General features: G+C 38.6%; 1 protein-coding gene across 5 annotated transcripts in view; it reads left to right on the forward strand.

The window, feature by feature from the left end:
* EYA3 (EYA transcriptional coactivator and phosphatase 3) overlaps positions 1-27,428 on the forward strand; it is a 110,177-nt gene that overhangs the window by 14,886 nt on the left and 67,863 nt on the right. The window lies entirely within an intron of this gene.

Below are 27,428 nucleotides of genomic sequence, written 5' to 3' on the forward strand. Positions count from 1 at the left end.
TGTATCACATTGATTAATTCGCGTATATTGAAGAATGCTTGCGTCCCTGGGATAAATCCCACTTGATCACGGTGTATGATCCTTTTAATGTGTTGTTGGACTCTGCTAGTATGTTGTTGCGGATTTTTGCATCTATATTCATAAGTGATATTGGTCTGTAATTTTCTTTTTTTGTAGTATCTTTGTCTGGTTTTGGTATCAGGGTGATGGTGGCCTCATAGAATGAGTTTGGGAGTGTTCCTTCCTCTGCAATTTTTTGGAAGAGTTTGAGAAGGATGGGTGTTAGGTCTTCTCTAAATGTTCGATAGAATTCACCTGTGAAGGCATCTGGTCCTGGACTTTTGTTTGTTGGAAAATTTTAAATCACAGTTTCAATTTGATTACTTGTGATTGGTCTGATCACATTTTCTGATTCTTCCTGGTTCAGTCTTGCGAGGTTATACCTTTCTAAGAACTTGTGCATTTCTTCCAGGTTGTCCATTTTATTGGCACGGAGTTGCTTGTAGTAGTCTCTTATGATGCTTTGTATTTCTGTGGTGTCCATTATAACTTCTCCTTTTTCATTTCTAATTTTATTGATTTGAGTCCTCTCCCTCTTTTTCTTGATGAGTCTCGCAAAAGGTTTATCAGTTTTGTTTATCTTCTCTAAAACCCAGCTTTTAGTTTTATTGATCTTTGCTATTGTTTTCTTTGTTTCTATTTCATTTATTTCTGCTCTGACCTTTTTGATTTCTTTCCTTCTACTAACTTTGGGTTTTGTTTGTTCTTCTTTCTCTAGTTCCTTTAGGTGTAAAGTTAGATTGTTTATTTGAGATTTTTCTTGTTTCTTGAGGTAGGCTTCTATTGCTATAAACTTCCCCCCTTTGAACTGCTTTTGCTGCATCCCATAGGTTATGGATTGTTGTATTTTCATTGTAATTTGTCCCTAGGTATTTTTTGATTTCCTCTTTGATTTCTTCCGTGATCTCTTGGTTATTTAATAACGTATGGTTTAGCCTCCATGTGTTTATGTTTTTTACGTTTTTTTTTTTTTTGCTATAATTGATTTCTAATCTCATAGCGTTGTCGTCAGAAAAGATGCTTGATATGATTTCAATTTTGTTAAATTTACCGAGGCTTGATTTGTGATGCAAGATGTGATCTATCCTGGAGAATGTTCCGTGCGCACTTGAGAAGAAAGTGTAATCTGCTGTTTTTGGATGGAATGTCCTATAAATATCAATTAAATCTGCCTGGTCTATTGTGTCATTTAACGCTCCTGTTTCCTTATTTATTTTCTGTCTGGATAATCTGTCCATTGGTGTAAGTGAGGTGTTAAAGTCCCCCATTATTATTGTGTTACTGTCGATTTCCTCTTTTATAGCTGTTAGCAGTTGCCTTATGAATTGAGGTGCTCCTGTGTTGGGTGCATATATATTTATAATTGTTGTATCTTATTCTTGGATTGATCCCTTGATCATTATGTAGTGTCCTTCCTTGTCTCTTGTAACATTCTTTATTTTAAAGTCTATTTTATCTGATATGAGTATTGCTACTCCAGCTTTCTTTTGATTTCCATTTGTACGGAGTGTCTTTTTCCATCCCCTCACTTTCAGTCTGTATGTGTCCCTAGGTCTGAAGTGGGTCTCTTATAGACAGCATATATATGGGCCTTGTTTTTGTATCCATTCAGCAAGCCTGTGTCTTTTGGTTGGAGCATTTAATCCATTCACTTTTAAGGTAATTATCGATGTGTATGTTCCTAGTTCCATTTTCTTAATTGTTTTGGGTTTGTTTTTGTAGGTCCTTTTCTTCTCTTGTGTTTCCCACTTAGAGAAGTTCCTTTAGCATTTGTTGTAGAGCTGGTTTGGTGATGCTGAATTTTCTTAGCTTTTGCTTGTCTGTAAAGCTTTTGATTTCTCTGTTGAATCTGAATGAGATCCTTGCCGGGTAGAGTAATCTTGGTTGTAGGTTCCTTCCTTTCATCACTTTAAATATATCCTGCCACTCCCTTTTGGCTTGTAGAATTTCTGCTGAGAAATCAGCTGTTAACCTTATGGGAGTTCCCTTGTATGTTATTTGTCATTTTTCCCTTGCTGCTTTCAATAATTTTTTTTGTCTTTAATTTTTGTCAATTTGATTACTGTGTGCATCGGCGTGTTTCTCCTTGGATTTATCCTGCCTGGGACTCTCTGTGCTTCCTGGACTTGGGTGGCTATTTCCTTTCCCATGTTAGGGAAGTTTTTTGAATGTAATGTCTTCAAATATTTTCTTGGGTCTTTTCTCTCCTCCTTCTGGGACCCCTATAGTGCGAATGTTGTTGCGTTTAATGTTGTGCCAGAGGTCTCTTAGGCTGTCTTCATTTCTTTTCATTCTTTTGTCTTTATTCTATTCTGCTGCAGTGAATTCCACCATTCTGTCTTCCAGGTCACTTATCCGTTCTTCTGCCTCAGTTATTCTGCTATTGATTCCTTCTAGTGTATTTTTCATTCCAGTTATTGTATTGTTCATCTCTGTTTGTTCTTTAATTCTTCCCGGTGTTTGTTCTTTAATTCTTCTAGGTCTTTGTTAAATGTTTCTTGCATCTTCTCGATCTTGGCCTCCATTCTTTTTCCGAGGTGTCCTGGATCATCTTGAATGTCATTATTCTGAATTCTTATTCTGGAAGGTTGCCTATCTCCACTTTATTTAGTTGTTTTTTTGAGGTTTTATCTTGTTCCTTCGTCTGGTACATGGTCCTCTGCCTTTTCATTTTGTCTGTCTTTCTGCGAATGTGGTTTTCCTTCCACAGGCTGCAGAATTGTAGTTCTTGCTCCTCCTCTCTGCCCTCTTGTGGATGAGGCTATCTGAGAGTGTTGTGCAAGCTTCCTCATGGGAGGGAGTCCTTCCTTTGTTTTATTTTCCAAAGTATTATTACTTTGGGGACTTCCCTGGTGGTTCAGTGGTTAAGACTTCGCCTTCCAATTCAGGGGGTGTAGGTTCGGTCCCTGGTCAGGGAGTTAAGATCCCATGTGCCTTGCAGCCAAAAAACCAAAACATAAAACAGAAACAGTATTGCAACAAACTCAATAAAAGACTTTAAAAGTGGTCCACATCAAGAAAAAAGATCTAAAAAGAAAAGTATTATTACTTTGTTAAATTGTATTACCTTATGTATTTGTTTATCTTCCTTTTGGAATATAAGTTCCTTGAAGCTGGGAACTTTGTGTTCATCACTGAATTCCCAGTATCTAAACTAGTGCCTGGCACGTAGTAGACACTCAATAAATATTCTGTAAGTGAATGAATGTATTTGGAGATTAGAGAAAGAAGCAAGCACAGCCTGAAGCAACTATAGACTTCCACCCAAAAGCAGCGGAAGCAAAAAGCAAAGTGAGTAGCTAACTAACTAACGAAGTGTTTCTCCCCCAGATAAAGCTATGATAGCTACTCTCTAAAGTTAGAGTCCTGGCATGGGAGACTAGAGATATCCCTGGTAATTTATGTTATGTTCAGAAGAGGAAGGAATTTATATCCAGAAAGCAGGTGACCTGCAGACACTGCCCAACTGCATATTTCACCCCTCTTCCATAGTTATTAGAAGTGGATATATATAACTAGAACCTGCATATAATAATATACAAACAAAGATTCTCACCCACTCTGAGGATACACTGTTTAGTTGAAATTCCTGGGGCTTCCCTGGTGGCGCAGTGGTTAAGAATCTGCTTGCCAATGCAGGGAACATGGGTTCAAGCCCTGGTCCAGGAAGATCCCAGATGCCGTAGAGCAACTAAGCCTGTCCACCACAACTACTGAGCCTGCGCTCTAGAGCCCGTGAGCCACAACTACTGAAGCCCACGTACCACAGCTACTGAAGGCTGCACGCCTTGAGCCCATGCTCTGCAACAAGAGAAGCCACCGCAATGAGAACCCTGCACACTGCAACGAAGAGTAGCCCCCACTCACCGCCACTAGAGAGAGCCTGCATGCAGCAATGAAGAACCAACGCAGCCAAAAAGAAATAAATAAATTTATTTTAAAAAAGAAATTCCTGACTACAGATATGAACTACTAACCTAGATTTATCAGCCATTTAAGAAGAATTAATTCTATGCAAGAGAGGTACGAAATGCTTCCAACACTAAAGAAAATAGTGAATAGTATAAACTGAAGGAGATTTTAAAGATAAGCATCATTAGTAATTTCATAGGAAATGAAAAAGGAAATGTAAATATTGAAATTTTAAGAATCAGAAAGTATGAATAGCAAATTAATAAGTATAAAGATTGAGCTGAATTGAAATGCAAAGGATGTCAACAATAATAGCAGAGTAAGAACCTCTGAAAATTCTCCTTTATAAAAGCAGTGAGAATACTGGCAAAAATAGTCAGAATCAACTCTTTCAGGACTCTGAAAATTAACTACAGGCTTGCAGCAATCTGAACATTTATTCAAGAAAAATGGCTGAATCTCAGCAAAAACAGTGAACTTTGTATGGCATTTTAGCTTGCATTGTTCCCATTCTCCTCTCTCCAGCTCCATAGTAGCCTTTGGAAACCAGCAGCCCCCAGTCATGGTGAAAACTAGCAACCTGGAAGCCACCGGAAGGGGCAGAACAAGATTGGAGCTCCTTCACAGCCCTGTTCCCAGAAAATTGTCATTATTTGACCTGTCTGGAGGTTCCTTGGAAGACCTCATTCTCAAGACTATATTTGACCTGACTGGAGCTCACCCTGTACAAATAGCCTTTCCCCTCTCAGGGTGTTCATTTAAAACAATTAGAGGCAGTTATTGAACATCGTAAATTCAGTACTAGAAAACAGATTCAACAGTACATTAAAATAATATTCTACAATGCCAGAGTTTCATCTCTGAACCAAATGCATAGGTGGTTCAATATTAGGAAATCTAGTAATATGCTATATTAATAGTCGAGAGAAAAACCAGATGGTCATTTTTTTGGATGCCAAAAAAGCACTTGACCAATGTCATGCTTAGTAGTGGTATGCTAGATGTATTTTTATTATTGTGAGGAACAAGAAAAGGATGCCCAACAATTAGCACTGTAACTTAATATTATAGTGGAGGTGTAAGCCAATATCATTAGGTAAGAAGAAGAAATAAAGAAGTTAATATTGGGTAAAGAGGAGCTATTTTTATGCAGCTGGGGAAAATATATACGTGAAACTCAAGGATCAACCATCTTACTATTCTCATTGTTAGAAACAATAAGAGACTTTGGTAACGTGGGAGTTTACAAAATTAATGTACCAATATCAACAACTATCCTATATATAAAAAATAATTTCTTTAGAAATGAAAAATATAACAAACGAAAAGATAAAATGCCAACATAAACGTAGAGGATCTGCTAAGAGACATTTAAAAAAAAAGATTAAGTAACTGGAAATACATATTGTGTTATTAGATAGGAGAACACATATTGTCAACTCATCATTTCCCCCTAAATTAATTTATGTGTTTAATGCAATTTAAATTAAAATATCATTTTTAAAAAAAACTTTGATAACATTACCCTGAAGTTTGTTTGGAAAGCGTATACTTTTCTTTTAGTGACTAAGTTTAATTTGTGTATAGTCCTTTTTGAGTTGCATTCAGAGGAGATTCCAGAGTTTGAGATTGCTGGCCTCTGTAGATTTGATCCCTTCATTTTAGACCAACCAGAAAATAATAGCCTCTGGGAAAATTGTTTCAATTAAGAGTCTTTATCAAGAAAAAGAGTAAGTTCCTAAAATTTACTCTTCTTGTTTACTTTGTTGCTTAAAGTTAGCATTAACAGCTTTTATTGGTTAAATTAATGAAGCCTTTATATTTTTACTCTGTCTGATATATACATTTTAGTGTTTAGTTAAATGGCATTTTCAACACTGACATAAATTTTTGAAAGCAGCCAAAACACACTAATTATGATTTATTTCAGAATATGTCTTAAAACACCTGACATAGTCTACCCTCTATCTTATTTTAGTGTTTTTCTTCTGGTTTCAGATATTCTATGAATATTTTATGTTGAGAAAGAAATCTAGGGCTCTATTCAAGAAAAACAAAAAAGGAAGCTCCAAAGAAAGAAGTATATGCCCCTTCCAAAAAGAGGTATTTGCTTAGTTAGAAAAGTCCTGTTTTTCTAATGACAAAAATTTCTGATTATCCAGTATCATTCTATAATCTGTTTATTAATGTTCTTAATACAGTGCTTAGCACAGTGTTACAAAATTTTAAGTTAAATGTTTAGTAAATGCTTTTATGAGGAAGCATACTACTCTATAGATATCATGAAATGACTTCATGAAAGAAATACAAAATAGGAACTTCAGTCAATCAAAATAGAAAAATATGAGCTTCAATCTTGAGGCATAGTGTGCCTAAGAAAGTTATTCAAGACCAACTGGAAAGGAGGACTTGTATATCTTTCAGGTTTAGCTCTAGCAGTATTTTCTTTGCCCCAAGCAGAACACATCAAATAGTCCAGTACAGTGGTTGTATGCTGATTTTAAATGCTATCTTACAGATACTAATACTTGTTTGTTCTCAAAGCATTAGATGAATCACTAAGGCATCTCAAGATCTATGAAACACCTGGGACCACCAGTTTTACTATGTTACCTGGAAATTTCTTCAACTATAAATTTAGGATTTGACCCAGAGTGAAAGCAGGAAAATGCTAATTTTGTAGTATGACATTTCTGTTAGGCAAACTGTCCAATTATTTGGAAAGCTTTTTATTCTTCTTAATGTTTGGAAGCATTTTTGCAACTGTATGTATAATCATGTTCTGTTGTCTTATTTACATACTTTTCTTCATTTCCTACCTTTGTTTTCAGCTTATGTGTTTCATTCAGTGGCCAAATGGCCAAGAAACCCAAGCTGAGAGGTAATAGCAAAAATGAATGAAAAACAAAATAAACTTCTTTACAAATAGTATTAGTTTCCTGTGGGTGCCATAATAAATTGCCACAAATTTGGAGGCTTAAAACAACAGAAATTTATCCTCTCACAGTTCTGGAGGCCAGAGGTCTAAAATCATGGTGTTGGCAGGGTTGCACTCCCTCCATAGGCTCTAGGGGTAGAATCCGTTTCTTGCCTATTCCAGCTTCTAGTGACTGCTGGCATTCTTTGGCCATATCACTCCAGTCTCTGCCTCCATATTTATATCGCCTTCTCCTCAGTGTATGTGTGTGGATGTTAAATTTCTCTCTGCCTTTCTCTTAAGATGGCACTTATGGCCTACCCAGATAATCTGGGATAATCTCCTCATCTCAGAATCCTTAAATACATCTGCAAAGACTCTTTATTCCAAATAAGGTAACATTTATGGGTTCTGGGGATTAGGAAGTGGACCCATCTTTGGCCAGAAATGTTTCATGATAGCTGTGTAAATTTGTGTCTGGGGAAGGTGATTTCATACTTGATCTCTCTCTCTCCCCACCCTCCCTCCTTCACTCCCTCCCTCCCTCTTTTCCTTCCTTCCTTCCCTCCTTCCTTTCTCAGCCTATTAAGGGACAGAAACTTAAGGTCTCCTAACTCCTCACCTCTAAGTAAGTAGTGCATGTGTTGTGATCCCCTGTTATGTATGTGATACTAAGATTTGATTTAAAGCATATCAGTCCTTTTATTTGAAGGGAACTTTTCACTTAACACAGACTTCAAAATCATGTTCTTCAAATCAGTTAATAAAACCTTGTAAAGAATTAAAGACTTAGGCATTCCTGGTGAGAAATGAGAAGAGTGAAGATTTGAATTTTTTGTGCCTCTAAATATATTGAAGGTTCTTAATGAACTGGTTTTAAGTAGATATTTAGAGGAATCAAGAGCCTAGAAATTGTACTTGGTTGAACAAATATTTATTGATTGCCTGCTATGTGCGCTCAGATACTAAAAAGAAGGCGGTCTCTGCCATTGTGGAATTTAGGATCAAGATTCCACAGGAATCTTAGGACCAAAGGAAAATTAGTAGTTTTGACAGAATTGTTAACTGCCAGATTTACAGAACACAGTAGGGGTCAGAGAAGTAGTTTTGAAGAATTCTTAATTATTAATTAATAATGAAGCAGGGAACTCTCACTAATAACTTTGAGGTTTTGGTAGGTTAGGAGATATTTTGTTTTTCCAAAACCATGATACTCATCTCTGACTAGAAATGGTAAAATAATTTATTTTTATATCCCATATAATTAAAATTACCTGTTTCATTAACAATAGATCAAAGTTTGTGTCTTGTAAATTAAAGACTTATGGCTATAAAGAGAAATCAAATTGTTATTTTTGCTAGATTGTACAAGAAATTAAAAAGTAGCTTAAAAAAAGAATCTTTTTAGGATTTTTAGACAGTCCTTAAAGTACCAGTTAACAGTAGTGAAAAAGAAGTTTTGAGTTTATAAATTTAAAACATTTAAAAACTTTTAAGAGTATGACCGTGAGGTCAAACTAATGTAACAGAATAGTTTGAGATTTAATGAAAGAAAAGGGATAAATAGCTTAAGTTAATATTAGGAATGTAATTTTAAAAGGGAGGGTCGTGTGCTCAATTCTATCTATCTATCTATCTATCTATCTATCTATCTATCTATCTATCTATCTATCTGTCTATCTATATTTTTGGCTGCGTTGGGTCTTCGTTGCTGCGCGCGGGCTTTCTCTAGTTGTGGCAAGTGGGGCCTACTCTGTTGTGGTGTGTGGGCTTCTTATTGTGGTGGCTTCTCTTGTTGTGGAGCACGGGCTCTAGGCATGCGGGCTTCAGTAGTTGTGGCACGTTGGTTCAGTAGTTGTGGCTTGTGGGCTCTACAGCTCAGGATCAGTAGTTATAGCACACGAGCCTAGCTGCTCTGCGGTATGTGGGATCTTCCTGGACCAGGGCTCGAAACCGTGTCCCCTGCATTGGCAGGTGGATTCTTAACCGCTGCACCAATAGGGAAGCCCTGCTTTTGATTTTTATTAAACTATTTAAGGTATTATTATTATGCTGTAATTAATGTAAAATCTTACTCTTTTTTCCTCTTTTAAATGAGCTTGTGTTGAAATAGGTTGCAGTTTCATTTAATATAGAATATAGAATTACAGCTTAGATAAATCATTCACATGTTGGTTGTTTCTAATTTTTCATTTCTGTGAACAAGAAACTTACTCAATTTTTAAAATAGAGTTAGCTTTTTATTTATTTATTTATTTATTTATTTTTTTTGTTACGTGGGCCTCTCACTGTTGTGGCCTCTCCCCTTGCGGAGCACAGGCTCCGGACGCACAGGCTCAGCGGCCATGGCTCATGGGCCCAGCCGCTCCGCGGCATGTGGGATCTTCCCAGACCGGGGCACGAACCCGTGTCCCCTGCATCGGCAGGCGGACTCTCAACCACTGCGCCACCAGGGAAGCCCTAGAGTTAGCTTTTTACTCCTCTATTTAATTTTGGGGGGAAAATCCAAGAAAAATTATTCAGGCCATGGGCAATTTTATGACCTCTTTTATACTCTAACCAGAGAACAGTCTGAATATACATACAATTTTACAGCAGTGCCTGAATATTTATTTTCTTCTTATGGCCCACATAACTTTAGGTTTTATTGTTTAGATTTATTTTTGGTAATTTAATAAGTGTGAAGTGATATCTTTAAAATATTAAAATTTATTCAGTTAGTAGTGAGAATCTTTTTTCCAAAGTGCTGATTTGATCTTGGTTGTTACTTAAACTGTATCCTTTCATGGATGTGTATGTTAGTCATCATTTCCCACATAACAGATGAGCAGTAAATGTTGAACTGGTTGGGTTTATTTTATTTTTTATTTTTAAAATTTATGTTTATTTTATTTATTTACTTTTGGCTGTGTTGGGTCTTTGTTGTTGCACGCAGGTTTTCTCTAGTTACGGTGAGCGGGGGCTACTCTTCGTTGTGGTGTGTGGGCTTTTTCATTGCAGTGGCTTCTCTTGTTGCGGAGCACGGGCTCTAGGCTCATGGGCTTCGGTAGTTGCAGCACACGGGCTCAGTAGTTGTGGCTCATGGGCTTAGTTGCTCCGTGGCATGTGGGATCTTCCTGGACCAGGGCTCGAACCTGTGTCCCCTGCATTGGCAGACAGATTCTTTGTTTTTTTTTTTAATTAATTAATTTTTATTTTCAGCCACGTTGGGTCTTCGTTGCCGTGTGTGGGCTTTCTCTAGTTGCAGCAAGTGGGGGCTACTCTTTGTTGCGGTGTGTGGGCTTCTCATTGAAGTGGCTTCTCTTGTTGCGGAGGATAGGCTCTGGGCACACAGGCTTCAGTAGTTGTGGTTTGTGGGCTCTAGAGCGCAGGCTCCATAGTTGTGGCACATGGGATTAGTTGCTCCATGGCTTGTGGGATCTTCCCGGAGCAGGGCTCGAATCCGTGTCCCCTGCATTGGCAGGCAGATTCTTTTTTTTTTTTTGGTGATTGCACTCAGTCTTTATTTTTTTTTTTGAACTTGTAATTTATTTATTTATTTATTTTTTGCTTTATAACACATTTAATCAGTTATACATATACATATGTTCCCATATCCTCTCCCTTTTGCATCTCCCTCCCACCCTCCCTATCCCACCCCTCCAGGCAGTCACAAAGCACCGAGCTGATCTCCCTGTGCTATGCGGCTGCTTCCCACTAGCTATCTACCTTACGTTTGGTAGTGTATATATGTCCATGCCGCTCTTTCACTTTGTCACAGCTTACCCTTCCCCCTCCCCATATCCTCAAGTCCATTCTCTAGTACGTCTGTGTCTTTATTCCTGTCTTACCCCTATGTTCTTCATGACATTTTTTTTTCTTAAATTACATATATGTGTCAGCATACAGTATTTGTCTTTCTCTTTCTGACTTACTTCACTCTGTATGACAGACTCTAGGTCCATCCACCTCATTACAAATAGCTCAATTTCATTTCTTTTTATGGCTGAGTAATATTCCATTGTATATATGTGCCACATCTTCTTTACCCATTCATCCGATGATGGACACTTAGGTTGGTTCCATCTCCGGGCTATTGTAAATAGGGCTGCTGTGAACATTTTGGTACATGTCTCTTTTTGAATTATGGTTTTCTCAGGGTTTATGCCCAGTAGTGGGTCATATGGTAGTTCTATTTGTAGTTTTTTAAGGAACCTCCATACCGTTCTCCATAGTGGCTGTACCGATTCACATTCCCACCAGCAGTGCAAGAGTGTTCCCTTTTTTCCACACCCTCTCCAGCATTTATTGTTTCTAGATTTTTTGATGATGGCCATTCTGACTGGTGTGAGATGGTATCTCATTGTAGTTTTGATTTGCATTTCTCTAATGATTAATGATGTTGAGCATTCTTTCGTGTGTTTGTTGGCAGTCTGTATATCTTCTTTGGAGAAATGCCTATTTAAGTCTTCTGCCCATTTTTGGATTGGGTTGTTTGTTTTGCTATTGAGCTGCATGAGCTGCTTATAAATTTTGGAGATTAATCCTTTGTCAGTTGCTTCATTTGCAAATATTTTCTCCCATTCTGAGGGTTGTCCTTTGGTCTTGTTTATGGTTTCCTTTGCTGTGCAAAAGCTTTTAAGTTTCATTAGGTCCCATGTGTTTATTTTTGTCTTTATTTCCATTTCTCTAGGAGGTGGGTCAAAAAGGATCTTGCTGTGATTTATGTCATAGAGTGTTCTGCCTATGTTTTCCTCTAAGACTTTGATAATGTCTGGCCTTACATTTAGGTCTTTAATCCATTTTGAGCTTATTTTTGTGTATGGTGTTAGGGAGTGATCTAATCTCATACTTTTACATGTCCCTGTCCAGTTTTCCCAGCACCACTTATTGAAGAGACTGTCCTTTCTCCACTGTACATTCCTGCCTCCTTTATCAAAGATAAGGTGACCATATGTCCGTGGGTTTATCTCTGGGCTTTCTATCCTGTTCCATTGATCTATCTTTCTGTTTTTGTGCCAGTACCATACTGTCTTGATTACTGTAGCTTTGTAGTATAGTCTGAAGTCAGGGAGCCTGATTCCTCCAGCTCCCTTTTTCGTTCTCAAGATTGCTTTGGCTATTCGGGGTCTTTTGTGTTTCCATACAAATTGTGAAATTTTTTGTTCTAGTTCTGTGAAAAATGCCAGTGGTAGTTTGATAGGGATTGCATTGAATCTGTAGACTGCTTTGGGTAGTAGAGTCATTTTCACAATGTTGATTCTTCCAATCCAAGAACATGGTACATCTCTCCATCTGTTTGTATCATCTTTAATTTCTTTCATCAGTGTCTTATAATTTTCTGCATACAGGTCTTTTGTCTCCTTAGGTAGGTTTATTCCTAGATATTTTATTCTTTTTGTTGCAATGGTAAATGGGAGTGTTTCCTTGATTTCACTTTCAGATTTTTCATCATTAGTATATAGGAATGCCAGAGATTTCTGTGCATTAATTTTGTATCCTGCAACTTTACCAAATTCATTGATTAGCTCTAGTAGTTTTCTGGTAGCATCTTCAGGATTCTCTATGTATAGTATCATGTCATCTGCAAACAGTGACAGCTTTACTTCTTCTTTTCCGATTTGGATTCCTTTTATTTCCTTTTCTTCTCTGATTGCTGTGGCTAAAACTTCCAAAACTATGTTGAATAAGAGTGGTGAGAGTGGGCAACCTTGTCTTGTTCCTGATCTTAGTGGAAATGGTTTCAGTTTTTCACCATTGAGGACGATGCTGGCTGTGGGTTTGTCATATATGGCCTTTATTATGTTGAGGAAAGTTCCCTCTATGCCTACTTTCTGCAGGGTTTTTATCATAAATGGGTGTTGAATTTTGTCGAAAGCTTTCTCTGCATCTATTGAGATGATCATATGGTTTTTCTCCTTCAATTTGTTAATATGGTGTATCACGTTGATTGATTTGCGTATATTGAAGAATCCTTGCATTCCTGGAATAAACCCCACTTGATCATGGTGTATGATCCTTTTAATGTGCTGTTGGATTCTGTTTGGTAGTATTTTGTTGAGGATTTTTGCATCTATGTTCATCAGTGATATTGGCCTGTAGTTTTCTTTCTTTGTGACATCCTTGTCTGGTTTTGGTATCAAGGTGATGGTGGCCTCGTAGAATGAGTTTGGGAGTGTTCCTCCCTCTGCTATATTTTGGAAGAGTTTGAGAAGGATAGGTGTTAGCTCTTCTCTAAATGCTTGATAGAATTCGCCTGTGAAGCCATCTGGTCCTGGGCTTTTGTTTGTTGGGACGATTTTTAATCACAGTTTCAATTTCAGTGCTTGTGATTGGTCTGTTCATATTTTCTATTTCTTCCTGATTCAGTCTTGGCAGGTTGTGCATTTCTAAGAATTTGTCCATTTCTTCCAGGTTGTCCATTTTATTGGCATAGAGTTGCTTATAGTAATCTCTTATGATCTTTTGTATTTCTGCAGTGTCAGTTGTTACTTCTCCTTTTTCATTTCTAATTCTATTGACTTGAGTCTTCTCCCTTTTTTTCTTGATGAGTCTGGCTAATGGTTTATCAATTTTGTTTATCTTCTCAAAGAACCAGCTTTTAGTTTTATTGATCTTTGCTATCATTTCCTTCATTTCTTTTTCATTTATTTCTGATCTGATTTTTATGATTTCTTTCCTTCTGCTAACTTTGGGATGTTTTTGTTCTTCTTTCTCTAAAATTGCTTTAGGTGCAAGGTTAGGTTGTTTATTCGAGATGTTTCCTGTTTCTTAAGGTGGGATTGTATTGCTATAAACTTTCCTCTTAGAACTGCTTTTGCTGCATCCCATAGGTTTTGGGTCGTCGTGTCTCCATTGTCATTTGTTTCTAGGTATTTTTTAATTTCCTCTTTGATTTCTTCAGTGATCACTTCGTTATTAAGTAGTGTATTGTTTAGCCTCCAAGTCTTTGTATTTTTTACAGCTCTTTTCCTGTAATTGATATCTAGTCTCATAGCATTGTGGTCGGAAAAGATACTTGATACAATTTCAATTTTCTTAAATTTACCAAGGCTTGATTTGTGACCCAAGATATGATCTATCCTGGAGAATGTTCCATGAGCACTTGAGAAAAATGTGTATTCTGTTGTTTTTGGATGGAATGTCCTATAAATATCAATTAAGTCCATCTTGTTTAATGTATCATTTAAAGCTTGTGTTTCCTTATTTATTTTCATTTTGGATGATCTGTCCATTGGTGAAAGTGGGGTGTTAAAGTCCCCTACTATGATTGTGTTACTGTCGATTTCTCCTTTTATGGCTGTTAGTATTTGCCTTATGTATTGAGGTGCTCCTATGTTGGGTGCATAAATATTTACAATTGTTATATCTTCTTGGATCGATCCCTTGATCATTATGTAGTGTCCTTCTTTGTCTCTTCTAGTAGTCTTTATTTTAAAGTCTATTTTGTCTGATATGAGAATTGCTACTCCAGCTTTCTTTTGGTTTCCATTTGCATGGAATATCTTTTTCCATCCCCTTACTTTTAGTCTGTATGTGTCTCTAGGTCTGACGTGGGTCTCTTGTAGACAGCATATATATGGGTCTTGTTTTTGTATCCATTCAGCCAATCTGTGTCTTTTGGTGGGAGCATTTAGTCCATCTACATTTAAGGTAATTATCGATATGTATGTTCCTGTTCCCATTTTCTTAATTGTTTTGGGTTCGTTATTGTAGGTCTTTTCCTTCTGTTGTGTTTCTTGCCTAGAGAAGTTCCTTTAGCATTTGTTGTAAAGCTGGTTTGGTGGTGCTGAACTCTCTCAGCTTTTGCTTGTCTGTAAAGGTTTTAATTTCTCCATCAAATCTGAATGAGATCCTTGCTGGGTAGAGTAATCTTGGTGGCAGGTTTTTCTCCTTCATCACTTTAATTATGTCCTGCCACTCCCTTCTGGCTTGTAGAGTTTCTGCTGAGAGATCAGCTGTTATCCTGATGGGGATTCCCTTGTGTGTTATTTGTTGTTTTTGCCTTGCTGCTTTTAATATGATTTCTTTGTGTTTAATTTTTGACAGTTTGATTAATATGTGTCTTGGCATATTTCTCCTTGGATTTATTCTGTATGGGACTCTGTGCCTCCTGGACTTGATTAACTATTTCCTTTCCCATATTAGGGAAGTTTTCAACTATAATCTCTTCAAATATTTTCTCAGTCCCTTTCTTTTTCTCTTCTTCTTCTGGAACTCCTATAATTCGAATGTTGGTGCGTTTAATGTTGTCCCAGAGGTCTCTGAGACTGTCCTCTGTTCTTTTCATTCTTTTTTCTTTATTTTGCTCTGCAGCAGTTATTTCCACTATTTTATCTTCCACCTCACTTATCCGTTCTTCTGCCTCAGTTATTCTGCTATTGATCCCATCTAGAGTATTTTTTATTTCATTTATTGTGTTTTTAATCGATGCTTGATTCATCTTTAGTTCTTCTAGGTCCTTGTTAACTGTTTCTTGCATTTTGTCTATTCTATTTCCAAGATTTTGGATCTTGGAAATAGAAACTTGGATCATCTTTACCATCATTATTCTGAATTCTTTTTCAGGTAGACTGCCTATTACCTCTTCATTTGTTAGGTCTGGTGGGTTTTTATCTTGCTCCTTCTCCTGCTGTGTGTTTTTCTGTCTTCTCATTTTGCTTATGTTACTGTGTTTGGGGTCTCCTTTTTGCAGGCTGCAGGTTCATAGTTCCCATTGTTTTTGGTGTCTGTCCCCAGTGGCTAAGGTTGGTTTAGTGGGTTGTGTAGGCTTCCTGGTGGAGGGGACTAGTGCCTGTGTTCTGGTGGATGAGGCTGGATCTTGTCTTTCTGGTGGGCAGGTCCACGTCTGGTGGTGTGTTTTGGGGTGTCTGCGGACTTTTTATGATTTTAGGCCACCTCTCTGGTAATGGGTGGCGTTGTGTTCCTGTCTTGCTAGTTGTTTGGCATAGGGTGTCCAGCACTGTAGCTTGCTGGTCGTTGAGTGAAGCTGGGTGCTGGTGTTGAGATGGAGATCTCTGGAAGATTTTCGCCGTTTGATATTATGTGGAGCTGGGAGGTCTCTTGTGGACCAGTGTCCTGAAGTTGGCTCTCCCATCTCAGAGGCACAGCACTGACTCCTGGCTCCTCAATTTGGGATGATTTGTTGTCTATTCATGTATTCCACAGATGCAGGGTACATCAAGTTGATTGTGGAGCTTTAATCGGCTGCTTCTGAGGCTGCTGGGAGAGGTTTCCCTTTCTCTTCTTTGTTCTCACAGCTCCTGGGTCTCAGCTTTGGATTTGGCCCCGCCTCTGCGTGTAGGTCGCCGGAGGGCGTCTGTTCTTCGCTTAGACAGGACAGGGTTAAAGGAGCAGCCTCTTCGGGGACTCTGGCTCACTCAGGCCGGGCAGGAGGGAGGGGCACGGAGTGCGGGGCGAGCCTGCAGCGGCAGAGGTCGGCGTGACGTTGCACCAGCCCGAGGCGCGCCGTGCGTTCTCCCAGGGAAGCCGCCCCTGGATCCCGGGACCCCGGCAGTGGCGGGCTGCACAGGCTCCCGGAAGGGCGGTGTGGACAGTGACCTGCGCTCGCACACAGGCTTCTTGGCGGCGGCAGCAGCAGCCCCAGCGTCCCACGCCCATCTCTGGGCTCCGCGCTTTCAGCCGCGACTCGCGCCCATCTGTGGAGCCCTTTTAAGCAGTGCTCTTAATCCCCTCTCCTCACGCACCAGGAAACCAAGAGGGAAGAAAAAGTCTCTTGCCTCTTTGGCAGCTCCAGAGTTTTCCTGGACTCCCTCCCGGCTAGCTGTGGCACATTAGCCCCCTTCAGGCTGAGTTCTCGCCGCCAGCCCCAGTCCTCTCCCTGCGCTCTGACTGAAGCCCGAGCCTCAGCTTCCAGCGCCGCCCGCCCCAGCGGGCGAGCAGACAAGCCTCTCGGGCTGGTGAGTGCCACTCGGCACCGCTCCTCTGTGCGGGAATCTCTCCGCTTTGCCCTACCCAGGTATGTGGGGAGTTTCTTGCCTTTTGGGAGGTCTGGGGTCTTCTGCCAGCGTTCAGTAGGTGTTCTGTAGGAGTTGTTCCACGTGTAGACGTATTTCTGGTGTATCCGTGGGGAGGAAGGTGATCTCCGCGTCTTACTCTTCCGCCATCTTACCCGGAAGTCGGCAGGCAGATTCTTAACCACTGTGCCACCAGGGAAGTCCGGCAGACGGATTCTTAACCACTGCGCCACCAAGGAAGCCCTGGTTGGGTTTACATTGTAGACATTACGCTTTATCTGTCATAATTATTGCAGGCATTGCTTCCATTTGTCATATCCTTTTAATCTTAGATTTGTTATTTTTTCACTGCATGAAAGTATGTTTAACATAACCAGATCTGTCAATTTGTTGCTTCTGCTTTCCTTCATTGCCCCAAATTTTATCTCTTTCCCACAGATACAACAAATATGCTCTTCTGTTTTCTCCAAAATTATTTGAAAGCTTATTGTTTTTTCATATATTTAGAATTACTCATAGTGTATGGTGTGGATATGTTTTTCTCCACATTGATATTCGGTATTTCTGACTTTTTTTTGTGTGTGTGGTACGCGGGCCTCTCACTGTTGTGGCCTCTCCCGTTGCGGAGCACAGGGTCCGGACGCTCAGGCTCAGCGGCCATGGCTCACGGGCCCAGCCGCTCCGCGGCATGTGGGATCTTCCCAGACTGGGGCATGAACCCGTGTCCCCTGCTTCGCCAGGCAGACTCTCAACCACTGCGCCATCAGGGAAGCCCAATAGATTCTCTTTAGAAAAGATCAGTCATTGTTGAATAATAATACTTGAAGTAGTTTTCTTCAAGCCACCTAGAAGAGGGTATTTTGCTCTTTATTTTTATTCTTCAAGGCATACATATAATTATATTTGAGGACACCATGGTCAACATTTGCTAATTACCTACTTCTTTTATATCCTAAAGTAATCCACGTATTAATAAAAATCATAAGTGATGATATACCACTTTTTTGATGTAGCACTTCTTCAGGCTACTGTTGTTTATAATTATTGTTGAGATATATTTAATTTTGGGAAACATGCTATTCATTTTCCCCAGGGAAACTTCTGTAGCCTTTTCTGTGGTGTGCTCTAAAAATACATATAAGGCTTTGGAAGGGGTAGTAAATAGACTTCTAAAATACAGTGTAGTCAGTGGTCAAATTTATGAGCTACCTGTTTTCTACTTACAGCTGTATAAAAGATATTCAGTTAACCCCTGAATATCTCTGTACACACCTTGCCATATGCAAATTCCCCTTCTAGGACCTATAATGAGACTGTTCTGCTCTATTTTGACACTTCTCGTGATGTTGTAATTAAGAGTGATGTATACTTTGTTTTCATTGAAAACAATTTGACCTTTATTCTGTGTTTTAAAATATAAATATGTATATACACAGTATATATATATATATTTCTCCTTCCTGTACTTAAGAGCTATAATAACATATTGAAGTAATCTAAGTTCTTGCTTGTGGCCATTTATAATTACAGGGTAAATAGTATGTTGAAGTTGGTACAAAACAGAAATTTTGAGGTAGGAATCTAATGAGAATTTTGAAATAAAATATTTGTTACTAGTTATTTCCCTTCTAATTTTTAAGTATTAAAAATAAAAATTATGGGGCTTCCCTGGTGGCGCAGTGGTTGAGAGTCTGCCTGCCAATGCAGGGGACACGGGTTCGTGCCCTGGTCCGGGAAGATCCCACATGCCGTGGAGTGGCCAGGCCCGTGAGCCATGGCTGCTGAGCCTGCACATTTGGAGCCTGTGCTCCGCAATGGGAGAGGCCACAACAGTGAGAGGCCTGCGTACCGCAAAAAAAATAAAAATAAAAAAAAAAAAATTATGACTGTCATATTACAAAAGAATCCTGCTTTATGAGCATGTGTAATCACAATGTTTAAAATTATGTGATCTTTTCAAACAAACCAGAATTCCTATTTTTTCGTTGTTAGTGTTTGCAGGTAGGGAAATGTGCAGTTTTAGGAAATACTATTTCTGTTCTCAGGTACAGGTTTTCCCAGATTTCTGCCCGTGAAGGCATGTGGATACTGATAAATTCTCTCCAAAAAAGGTGGTAAAACCCGCTGTATTTAGAAGCCAACAGTAAGAATTGAAACTAGAAAATTATGAAAAGACGTTACTATCCAAATACCTTGAAGGTACTTAAAACAAAAAAGTTAACTCAGAGTATGTTATGTTATTTCATTGGCTGTTTGACTAAGTTAAAATTATATTCATTTACGGGCTTCCCTGGTGGCGCAGTGGTTGAGAGTCCACCTGCCGATGCAGGGGACATGGGTTCGTGCCCCGGTCCGGGAGGATCCCGCATGCCGCTGAGTGGCTGGGCCCATGAGCCATGGCCGCTGAGCCTGTGCGTCCGGAGTCTGTGCTCCACAACGGGAGAGGCCACAACGGTGAGAGGCCCGCATACTGCAAAAAAAAAAAAGAAAAAAAAATTATATTCATTTACACTACATTAAGTATCCACTTTCCACTTCTATGTCAAGCCATTATATTATTGGATATTTCAAAAGATGAATCTCATTGAATGTAGAATAATGTCAGGTTATATATATATATATTTTTTTTGAATTTTATTTTATTTTAATTTTTTATACAGCAGGTTCTTATTAGTTATCTATTTGATACATATTAGTGTATATATGTCAATCCCAATCTCCTAATTCATCCCACCACCACTGCCCCCCTCACCCCACCCCGCTTTCCCCCTTGGTGTCCATACATTTGTTCTCTACATCTGTGTGTCTATTTCTGCCTTGCAAACCAGTTCATCTGTACCATTTTTCTAGATTCTACATATATGCGTTAAGATATGATATTTGTTTTTCTCTTACTGACTTACTTCACTCTGTATGACAGTCTCTAGATCCATCCACGTCTTTACAAATGACCCAATTTCGTTCTTTTTTATGTCTGAGTAATGTTCCATTGTATATATGTACCACATCTTCTTAATCTGTTTATCTGTCATTGGGCATTTAGGTTGCTTCCATGTCCTGGCAATTGTAAATAGTGCTGCAGTGAACATTGTGGTGCATAACTCTTTTTGAATTATGGTTTTCTCTGGGTGTATGCCCAGTAGTGGGATTGCTGAGTCATATGGTAACCCTATTTTTAATTTTTTAAGAAACCTCCATACTGTTCTCCATAGTGGCTGTATCAATTTACATTCCCACCAACAGTGCAAGAGGGTTCCCTTTTCTCCACAGCCTCTCCAGCATTTATTGTTTGTAGATTTTTTGATGATGGCCATTCTGACCGGTGTGAGGTGATATACCTCATTGTAGTTTTGATTTGCATTTCTCTAATGATTAGTGACGTTGAGCAGCTTTTCATGTGCCTCTTGGCCATCTGTATGTCTTCTTTGGAGAAATGTCTATTTAGGTCTTCTGCCCATTTTTGGATTGGGTTGTTTTTTTTAATATTGAGCTGCAGGAGCTGTTTATATATTTTGGAGATTAATCCTTTGTCCGTTGATTCATTTGCAAATATTTTCTCCCATTCTGAGGGTTGTCTTTTCATCCTGTTTATAGTTTCTGTTGCTGTGCAAAAGCTTTTAAATTTCATTAGGTCCCATTTGTTTATTTTTGTTTTTATTTCCGTTACTCTAGGAGGTGGATCAAAAAAGATCTTGCTGTGATTTATGTCAAAGAGTGTTCTTCCTATGTTTTCCTCTAAGAGTTTTGTAGTGTCCGGTCTTGCATTTAGGTCTGTAATCCATTTTGAGTTTATTTTTGTGTATGGTGTTAGGGAGTGTTCTAATTTCATTCTTTTACATGTAGCTGTCCCAGTGGTTTTCCCAGCACCACTTATTGAAGAGACTGTCTTTTCGCCATTGTATATCCTTGGCTCCTTTGTCATAGATTAGTTGACCGTAGGTGCGTGGGTTTATCTCTGGGCTTTCTATCCTGTTCCATTGGTCTATATTTCTGTTTTTGTGCTAGTACCATATTGTCTTGATTACTATAGCTTTGTAGTGTAGTCTGAATTCAGGGAGTCTGATTCCTCCAGCTCCATTTTTTTCCCTGTAGATTGCTTTGGCTATTTGGGGTCTTTTGTGTCTCCATACAAATTTTAAGATTTCTTTGTTCTAGTTCTGTAAAAAATGCCATTGGTAATTTGATAGGGATTGCATTGAATCTGTAGATTGCTTTGGGTAATACAGTCATTTTCACAATATTGATTCTTCCAATCCAAGAACATGGTATATCTCTCCATCTTGTTTCTGTCATCCTTGATTTCTTTCATCAGTCTCTTATAGTTTTCTGAGTACAGGTCTTTTACCTCCTTAGGTAGGTTTATTCCTAGGTATTTTATTCTTTTTGTTGCAGTGGTGAATGGGATTGTTACCTTGATTTCTCTTTCTGATCTTTCATTGTTAGTGTATAGGAATGCAAGAGATTTCTGTGCATTAGTTTTGTGTCCTGCTACTTTACCAAATTCATTGATGAGCTCTAGTAGTTTTCTGGTGGCATCTTTAGGAGTCTCTATGTATAGTATCATGTCATCTGCAAACAGTGACAGTTTTACTTCTTCTTTTCCAATTTGTATTCCTTTTATTTCTTTTTTTTCTCTGATAGCCATGGCTAGGACTTCCAAAACTATGTTGAATAATAGTGGTGAGGGTGGACATCCTTGTGTTGTTCCTGATCTTAGAGGAAATGGTTTCAGTTTTTCACAATTGAGAATGATGTTTGCTGTGGGTTTGTCGTATATGACCTTTATTATGTTGAGGTAGGTTCCCTCTATGCCCACTTTCTGGAGAGTTTTTATCATAAATGGGTGTTGAATTTTGTCGAAAGCTTTTTCAGCATCTGTTCAGATGATCATATGGATTTTATTTCTTAATTTGTTAATATAGTGTATCACATTGATTTGCGTATATTGAAGGATCCTTGCATCCCTGGGATAAATCCCACTTGATCATGGTGTATGATCCTCTTACTGTGCTCTTGGACTGTTTGCTACTATTTTGTTGAGGATTTTTGCATCTATATTGATGAGTGATATCGGTCTGTAATTTTCTTTTTTTGTAGTATCTTTGTCTGGTTTTGGTATCAGGATGATGTTGGCCTCATAGAATGAGTTTGGGAGTGTTCCTTCCTCTGCACTTTTTTGGAAGAATTTGAGAAGGTGTGGTGCTAGCTCATCTCTAAATGTTCGATAGTATTCACCTGGGAAGCCTTCTGGTCTTCCAACAAACATTTGTTTGTTGGAAGATTTTTTATTTTATTTATTTATTTTTTGCGGTACGCAGGCCTCTCACTGTTGTGGCCTCTCCCGTTGCGGAGCACAGGCTCTGGACGTGCAGGCTCAGCGGCCATGGCTCACGGGCTTAGCCGCTCCACAGCATGTGGGATCTTCCTGGACCGGGGCACGAACCCGTGTCCCCTGCATCGGCAGGCAGACTCTCAACCACTGCGCCACCAGGGAAGCCCTATTGGAAGATTTTTAATCACAGTTCCAATTTCATTACTTGTGATTGGTCTGTTCATATTTTCTGTTTCTTCCTGGTTCAGTCTTGGAAGGTTATACCTTTCTAAGAATTTGTGCATTTCTTCCAAGTTGTCCATTTTATTGGCATAGAGCTGCTTGTAGTAGCCTCCTAGGATGCTTTGTATTCTGCGGTGTTTGTTGTAGCTTCTCCTTTTTCATTTCTAATTTTATTGATTTGAGTCCTCTCCCTCATTTTCTTGATGAGTCTGACTAATGGTTTATCAATTTTGTGTTTCTTCTCAAACAACCAGCTTTTAGTTTTATTGATCTTTGCAATTGTTTTCTTTGTTTCTATTTCATTTATTTCTGCTCTGATCTGTATGATTTCTTTCCTTCTGCTAACTTTGGGTTTTGTTTCTTCTTCTTTCTCTAGTTCCTTTAGGTGTAAAGTTAGATTGTTTGAGATTTTCCTTCTTTCTTGTAGTAGGCTTGTATTGCTGTAAACTTCCCTCTTAGAACTGCTTTTGCTGCATCCCATAGGTTTTGGATCATCATGTTTTCATTGTCATTTGTCTCTAGGTATCTTTTGGGTTTCCTCTTTGATTTCTTCAGTGATCTCTTGGTTTTAGTCACTTATTGTTTAGCCTCCATGTGTTTGTGTTTTTTACGTTTTTTTCCTGTGATTGATTTCTAATCTCATAGCGTTGTGGTCGGAAGAGATGCTTGATATGATTTCCTTTTTCTTAAATTTACCTAGGCTTGATTTGTGACCCAAGATGTGATCTATCCTGGAGAGTGTTCTGTACGCACTTGAGAAGAAAGAGTAATCTGCTGTTTTTGGATGGAATGTCCTATAAATATCAATTAAATCTATCTGGTCTATTGTGTCATTTAAAGCTTGTGTTTCCTTATTAATTTTCTGTCTGGATGATCTGTCCATTGGTGTAAGTGAGGTGTTAACGTCCCCCATTATTATTGTGTTACTGTCGATTTCCTCTTTTATAGCTGTTAGCAGTTGCCTTATGTATTGAGGTGCTCCTGTGTTGGGTGCATATATATTTGTAATTGTTATATCTTCTTCTTGGGTTGATCCATTGATCATTACATAGTGTCCTTCCTTGTCTCCTGTAACATTCTTTATTTTAAAGTCTATTCTATCTGATACGAGTATTGCTACTCCAGCCTTCTTTTGATTTCCATTTGTATGGAATATCTTTTTCCATCCCCTCACTTTCAGTCTGTATCTGTTCCTAGGTCTGAAGTGGGTCTCTTGTAGACAGCATATATATGGGCCTTGTTTTTGTATCCATTCAGCAAGCCTGTGTCTTTTGGTTTGAGCATTTAATCCATTCACTTTTAAAGTAATTATCGATATGTATGTTCCTAGTACCGTTTTCTTAATTATTTTGGGTTTGTTTTTGTTTTGTTTTGTGTTTCCCACTTAGAGAAGTTCCTTTAGCTTTTGTTGTAGAGCTGTTTTGGTGGTGCTGAATCTTCTTAGCTTTTGCTTGTCTGTAAAGCTTTTGACTTCTCTGTCGAATCTGAATGAGATCCTTGCTGGGTAGAGTAATCTTGGTTGTAGGTTCCTCCCTTTCATCACTTTAAATATATCCTGCCACTCCCTTTTGGCTTGTAGAGTTTCTGCTGAGAAATCAGCTGTTAACCTTATGAGAGTTCCCTTGTATGTTATTTGTCATTTTTCCCTTGCTGCTTTCAATAATTTTTCCTTGTCTTTAATTTTTGTCAGTTTGATAACTATGTGCTTCAGTGTGTTTCTCCTTGGGTTTACCCTTCCTGGGACTCTCTGCACTTCCTGCACTTGGGTGGCCATTTCCTTTCCCATGTTAGGGAAATTTTTGACTGTAATCTCTTCAGATATTTTCTCAGGTCCTTTCTCCCTCTCTTCTCCTTCTGGGACCCCTATAATGCGAATGTTGTTGTGCTTAATGTTGTCCCAGAGGTCTCGTAGGCTGTCTTCATTTCTTTTCATTCTTTTGTCTTTATTCTGTTCTGCTGCAGTGAATTCCACCATTCTGTCTTCCTGGTCACTTATCTGTTCTTCTGCCTCAGTTATTCTACTATTGATTCCTTCTAGTGTATTTTTCATTTCAGTTGTTGTATTGTTCATCTCTGTTTGTTTGTTTTTTAATTCTTCTAGGTATTTGTTCTTTAATTGTTCTTGGTCTTTGTTAAACATTTCTTGCATCTTCTCGATCTTTGCCTCCATTCTTTTTCTGAGGTCCTGGATCATCTTCACTGTCATTATTCTGAATTCTTATTCTGGAAGGTTGCCTATCTCCACTTCATTTAGTTGTTTTTCTGGGGTTTTATCTTGTTCATTCATTTGGTACATGGTCCTCTGCCTTTTCACTTTGTCTGTCTTTCTGTGAGTGCAGTTTTCATTCCACAGGCGGCAGGATTGTAGTTCTGCTGCTGCTGTCTGCTCTCTGGTGGATGAGGCTATCTACAAGGCTTTGCAAGCTTCCTGATGCGAGAGACGGGTGATGGGTAGAGCTGGGTGTTGCTCTGGTGGGCAGAGCTCAGTAAAACTTTAATCTGCTTGTTTGCTGATGGGTTGGGCTGAGTTCCCTCCCTGTTGGTTGTTTGGCCTGAGCCGACCCAGCACTGGAGCCTATAGGCCCTTTGGTGGGGCTAATGTTGGACTCCGGGAGCACTCACACCAAGGAGTACTTCCCAGATCTTCTGCTGCCAGTGTCCTTGTCCCTGAGGTGAGCCACAGCCACCCCCCACCTCTGTAGGAGACCCTCCAACAGTAGCAGGTAGGTCTGGTTCAGCCTCCTATGGGGTCACTGCTCCTTCCCCTGGGTCCTGATGCACACACTACTTTGTGTGTGCCCTCCAAGAGTGCAGTCTCTGTTTCTCCCAGTCCTGTCGAAATTCTGCAGTCAAATCCCGCTAGCCTTCAACGTCTGATTTTGTGGGAATTCCTCCTCCTGGTGCCGGACCCCCAGGTTGGGAAGCCTGACGTGGGGCTCAGAACCTTCACTCCAGTTGGTGGACTTCTGTGGTATAAGTGTTCTCCAGTCTGTGAGTTACCCACCCAGTAGTTATGGGATTTGATTTTATTGTGATTGTGCCCCTCCTAACGTCTCATTATGGCTTCTCCTTTATCTTTTTGGATGTGGATACCTTTTTTGGTGAGTTCCAGTGTCTTGCTGTTGATGATTGTTGAGCAGTTAGTTGTGATTGTGGTGCTCTCGCAAGAGGGTGTATGCGCATGTCTTTCTATTCCACCATCTTGAGCCATTCTCAATGTCAGGTTATATTAATGGTAAGAAAATACCAAAATACACAATTAAACTCTAGAACTAGTACACGGAAGTGAGAAAACTAAGGTTTGTATGGTATTTCTGTACCTTTTTTTATTATCCAGTACTGGAGCACCTTGTCTGTGTTATATAACACTTTCATCTGGTGGTTAGTAAATGTGACTTTCGATTGTAAGCATGTGCCACTTGTAGAAAATGGTGTAAGATCTTAATATTAAAAGTTTTATTATCACATTGATAAATGCTAGAAGCATGATAAATACTTACGTTCTTTTATCTAGTGTATTTCAGGTGTTTGACATTACAAAATACTGGAAGGAAGGAAGAATCCTATATTGATGGAAAGTAGTATCTTAGATGCATGTTGTAATGGAATTACATAATTTATAGTCATTATTAATATATTTTATATACAAGTGTACCAGAATGTATGCTTACAAACTTCACATATATCACATGTTGCCAGTAGAGTCCCAGAAATTCTGTAATAAATCATATGCATCCTTTGTAGGTTGCTTTTTGTGTTTTAAAATTATCAAAATTATTGGTGGTCATTGATTAATTACTTGATTTTTTTAAGGTTTTTTCCCCAAATGTAGAAATTATCTGTGACCCTTTTCCTTCCCTATATTAAAAAATGAAGAAGATAAAGATGATTTTTAAGATGGAAACAACAGAAGGTGCTTATTTTCAAAGAAGAAGAAATAGAGGTAGAAAAGAATGTCTTCCAATCTTTTCCCTTAAAGAAGGTTTTCTTTCAACTTATAGAACTTATCTGAAGAAAAATAGGAAGCTGTTCCCTTTGTTATAAAATCACTGTAATATTACCATATTCCTAAGAAACAAAATTCAAGATTTTAACATTCTGTTTTTTATGGCTTGAGAATTTATTTCCCCACTATTAAGAGTAGTATTTCTTACCTTTTAAAACCCATGACCCCTTTTGATCTATAAAAAAATCTGTGTTCTCCTTTAACATTGTTCATATTTTTAAAATAAATTCATTTCTGTGTTTAAAACAAAAATTAAATTAAAGGACATGTTATTAGTACCTTTTTTTTCTTTTTTTTTAACACATTTTTTCTTACCTTCCTCTTGTTTAGGCGTAGATTTATAACCCTTCCGCCATGAGAAAGAATATCCCTTCCTTCTCCTTTGCTGAGAATCTACTAATTAGAGATTGCAGTCATTACAATTACGGCTTTCAACTGAGTAAAACATGGGATATTATCACTTTTTGTTTAGATGAGATCTGGTCGCACAGAAATTTAACAAATGAGGTATTAAAGGCATTACATTTCTCATGATATGACCCTAGTTTGCTCTTTCTTTTGGGATGAAATCATATATGTATTAAATACATGATGTACATTGACACTGTTAAAATCCCATAAAGATAAGACATTTCATTTTAAAACTAAAACAGATATAAGCTGGTAAAACAAAAAAAACAGTTCATCTTTCACAATTGTGAATCAGTTTCACGTCACATTGGTTGTGCTCTTGTGAGTAGAGCAAAACAAATGGGGGGAAGATAGCTCCTGTGAGCTTTAGTTATTGCCCGCTGTAATTCTGCAGTACTAGTTATCTACGTCATGTAGTATGAAAACTTAGCTTTTGAGGCTCTGTGTATCAGTTACACGTGAGTGCATTGAGCATGAAGTTCTTCTGACCTTTAAATTTTTTTTTCTTTTGACATTCTAGATCAGGGCAGGGAGGAAAGCTGTGTCAGAGTTGGACAGTTTTGCGTCTGATTGTGTCCCTTATACGTGTTTTCTCTCCTTATCCCATTTTAG

This window comes from Mesoplodon bidens (assembly GCF_964165515.1).
Source record: "Mesoplodon bidens genome assembly, chromosome: 2".
Taxonomy (NCBI): Eukaryota; Metazoa; Chordata; class Mammalia; order Artiodactyla; family Ziphiidae; genus Mesoplodon; species Mesoplodon bidens.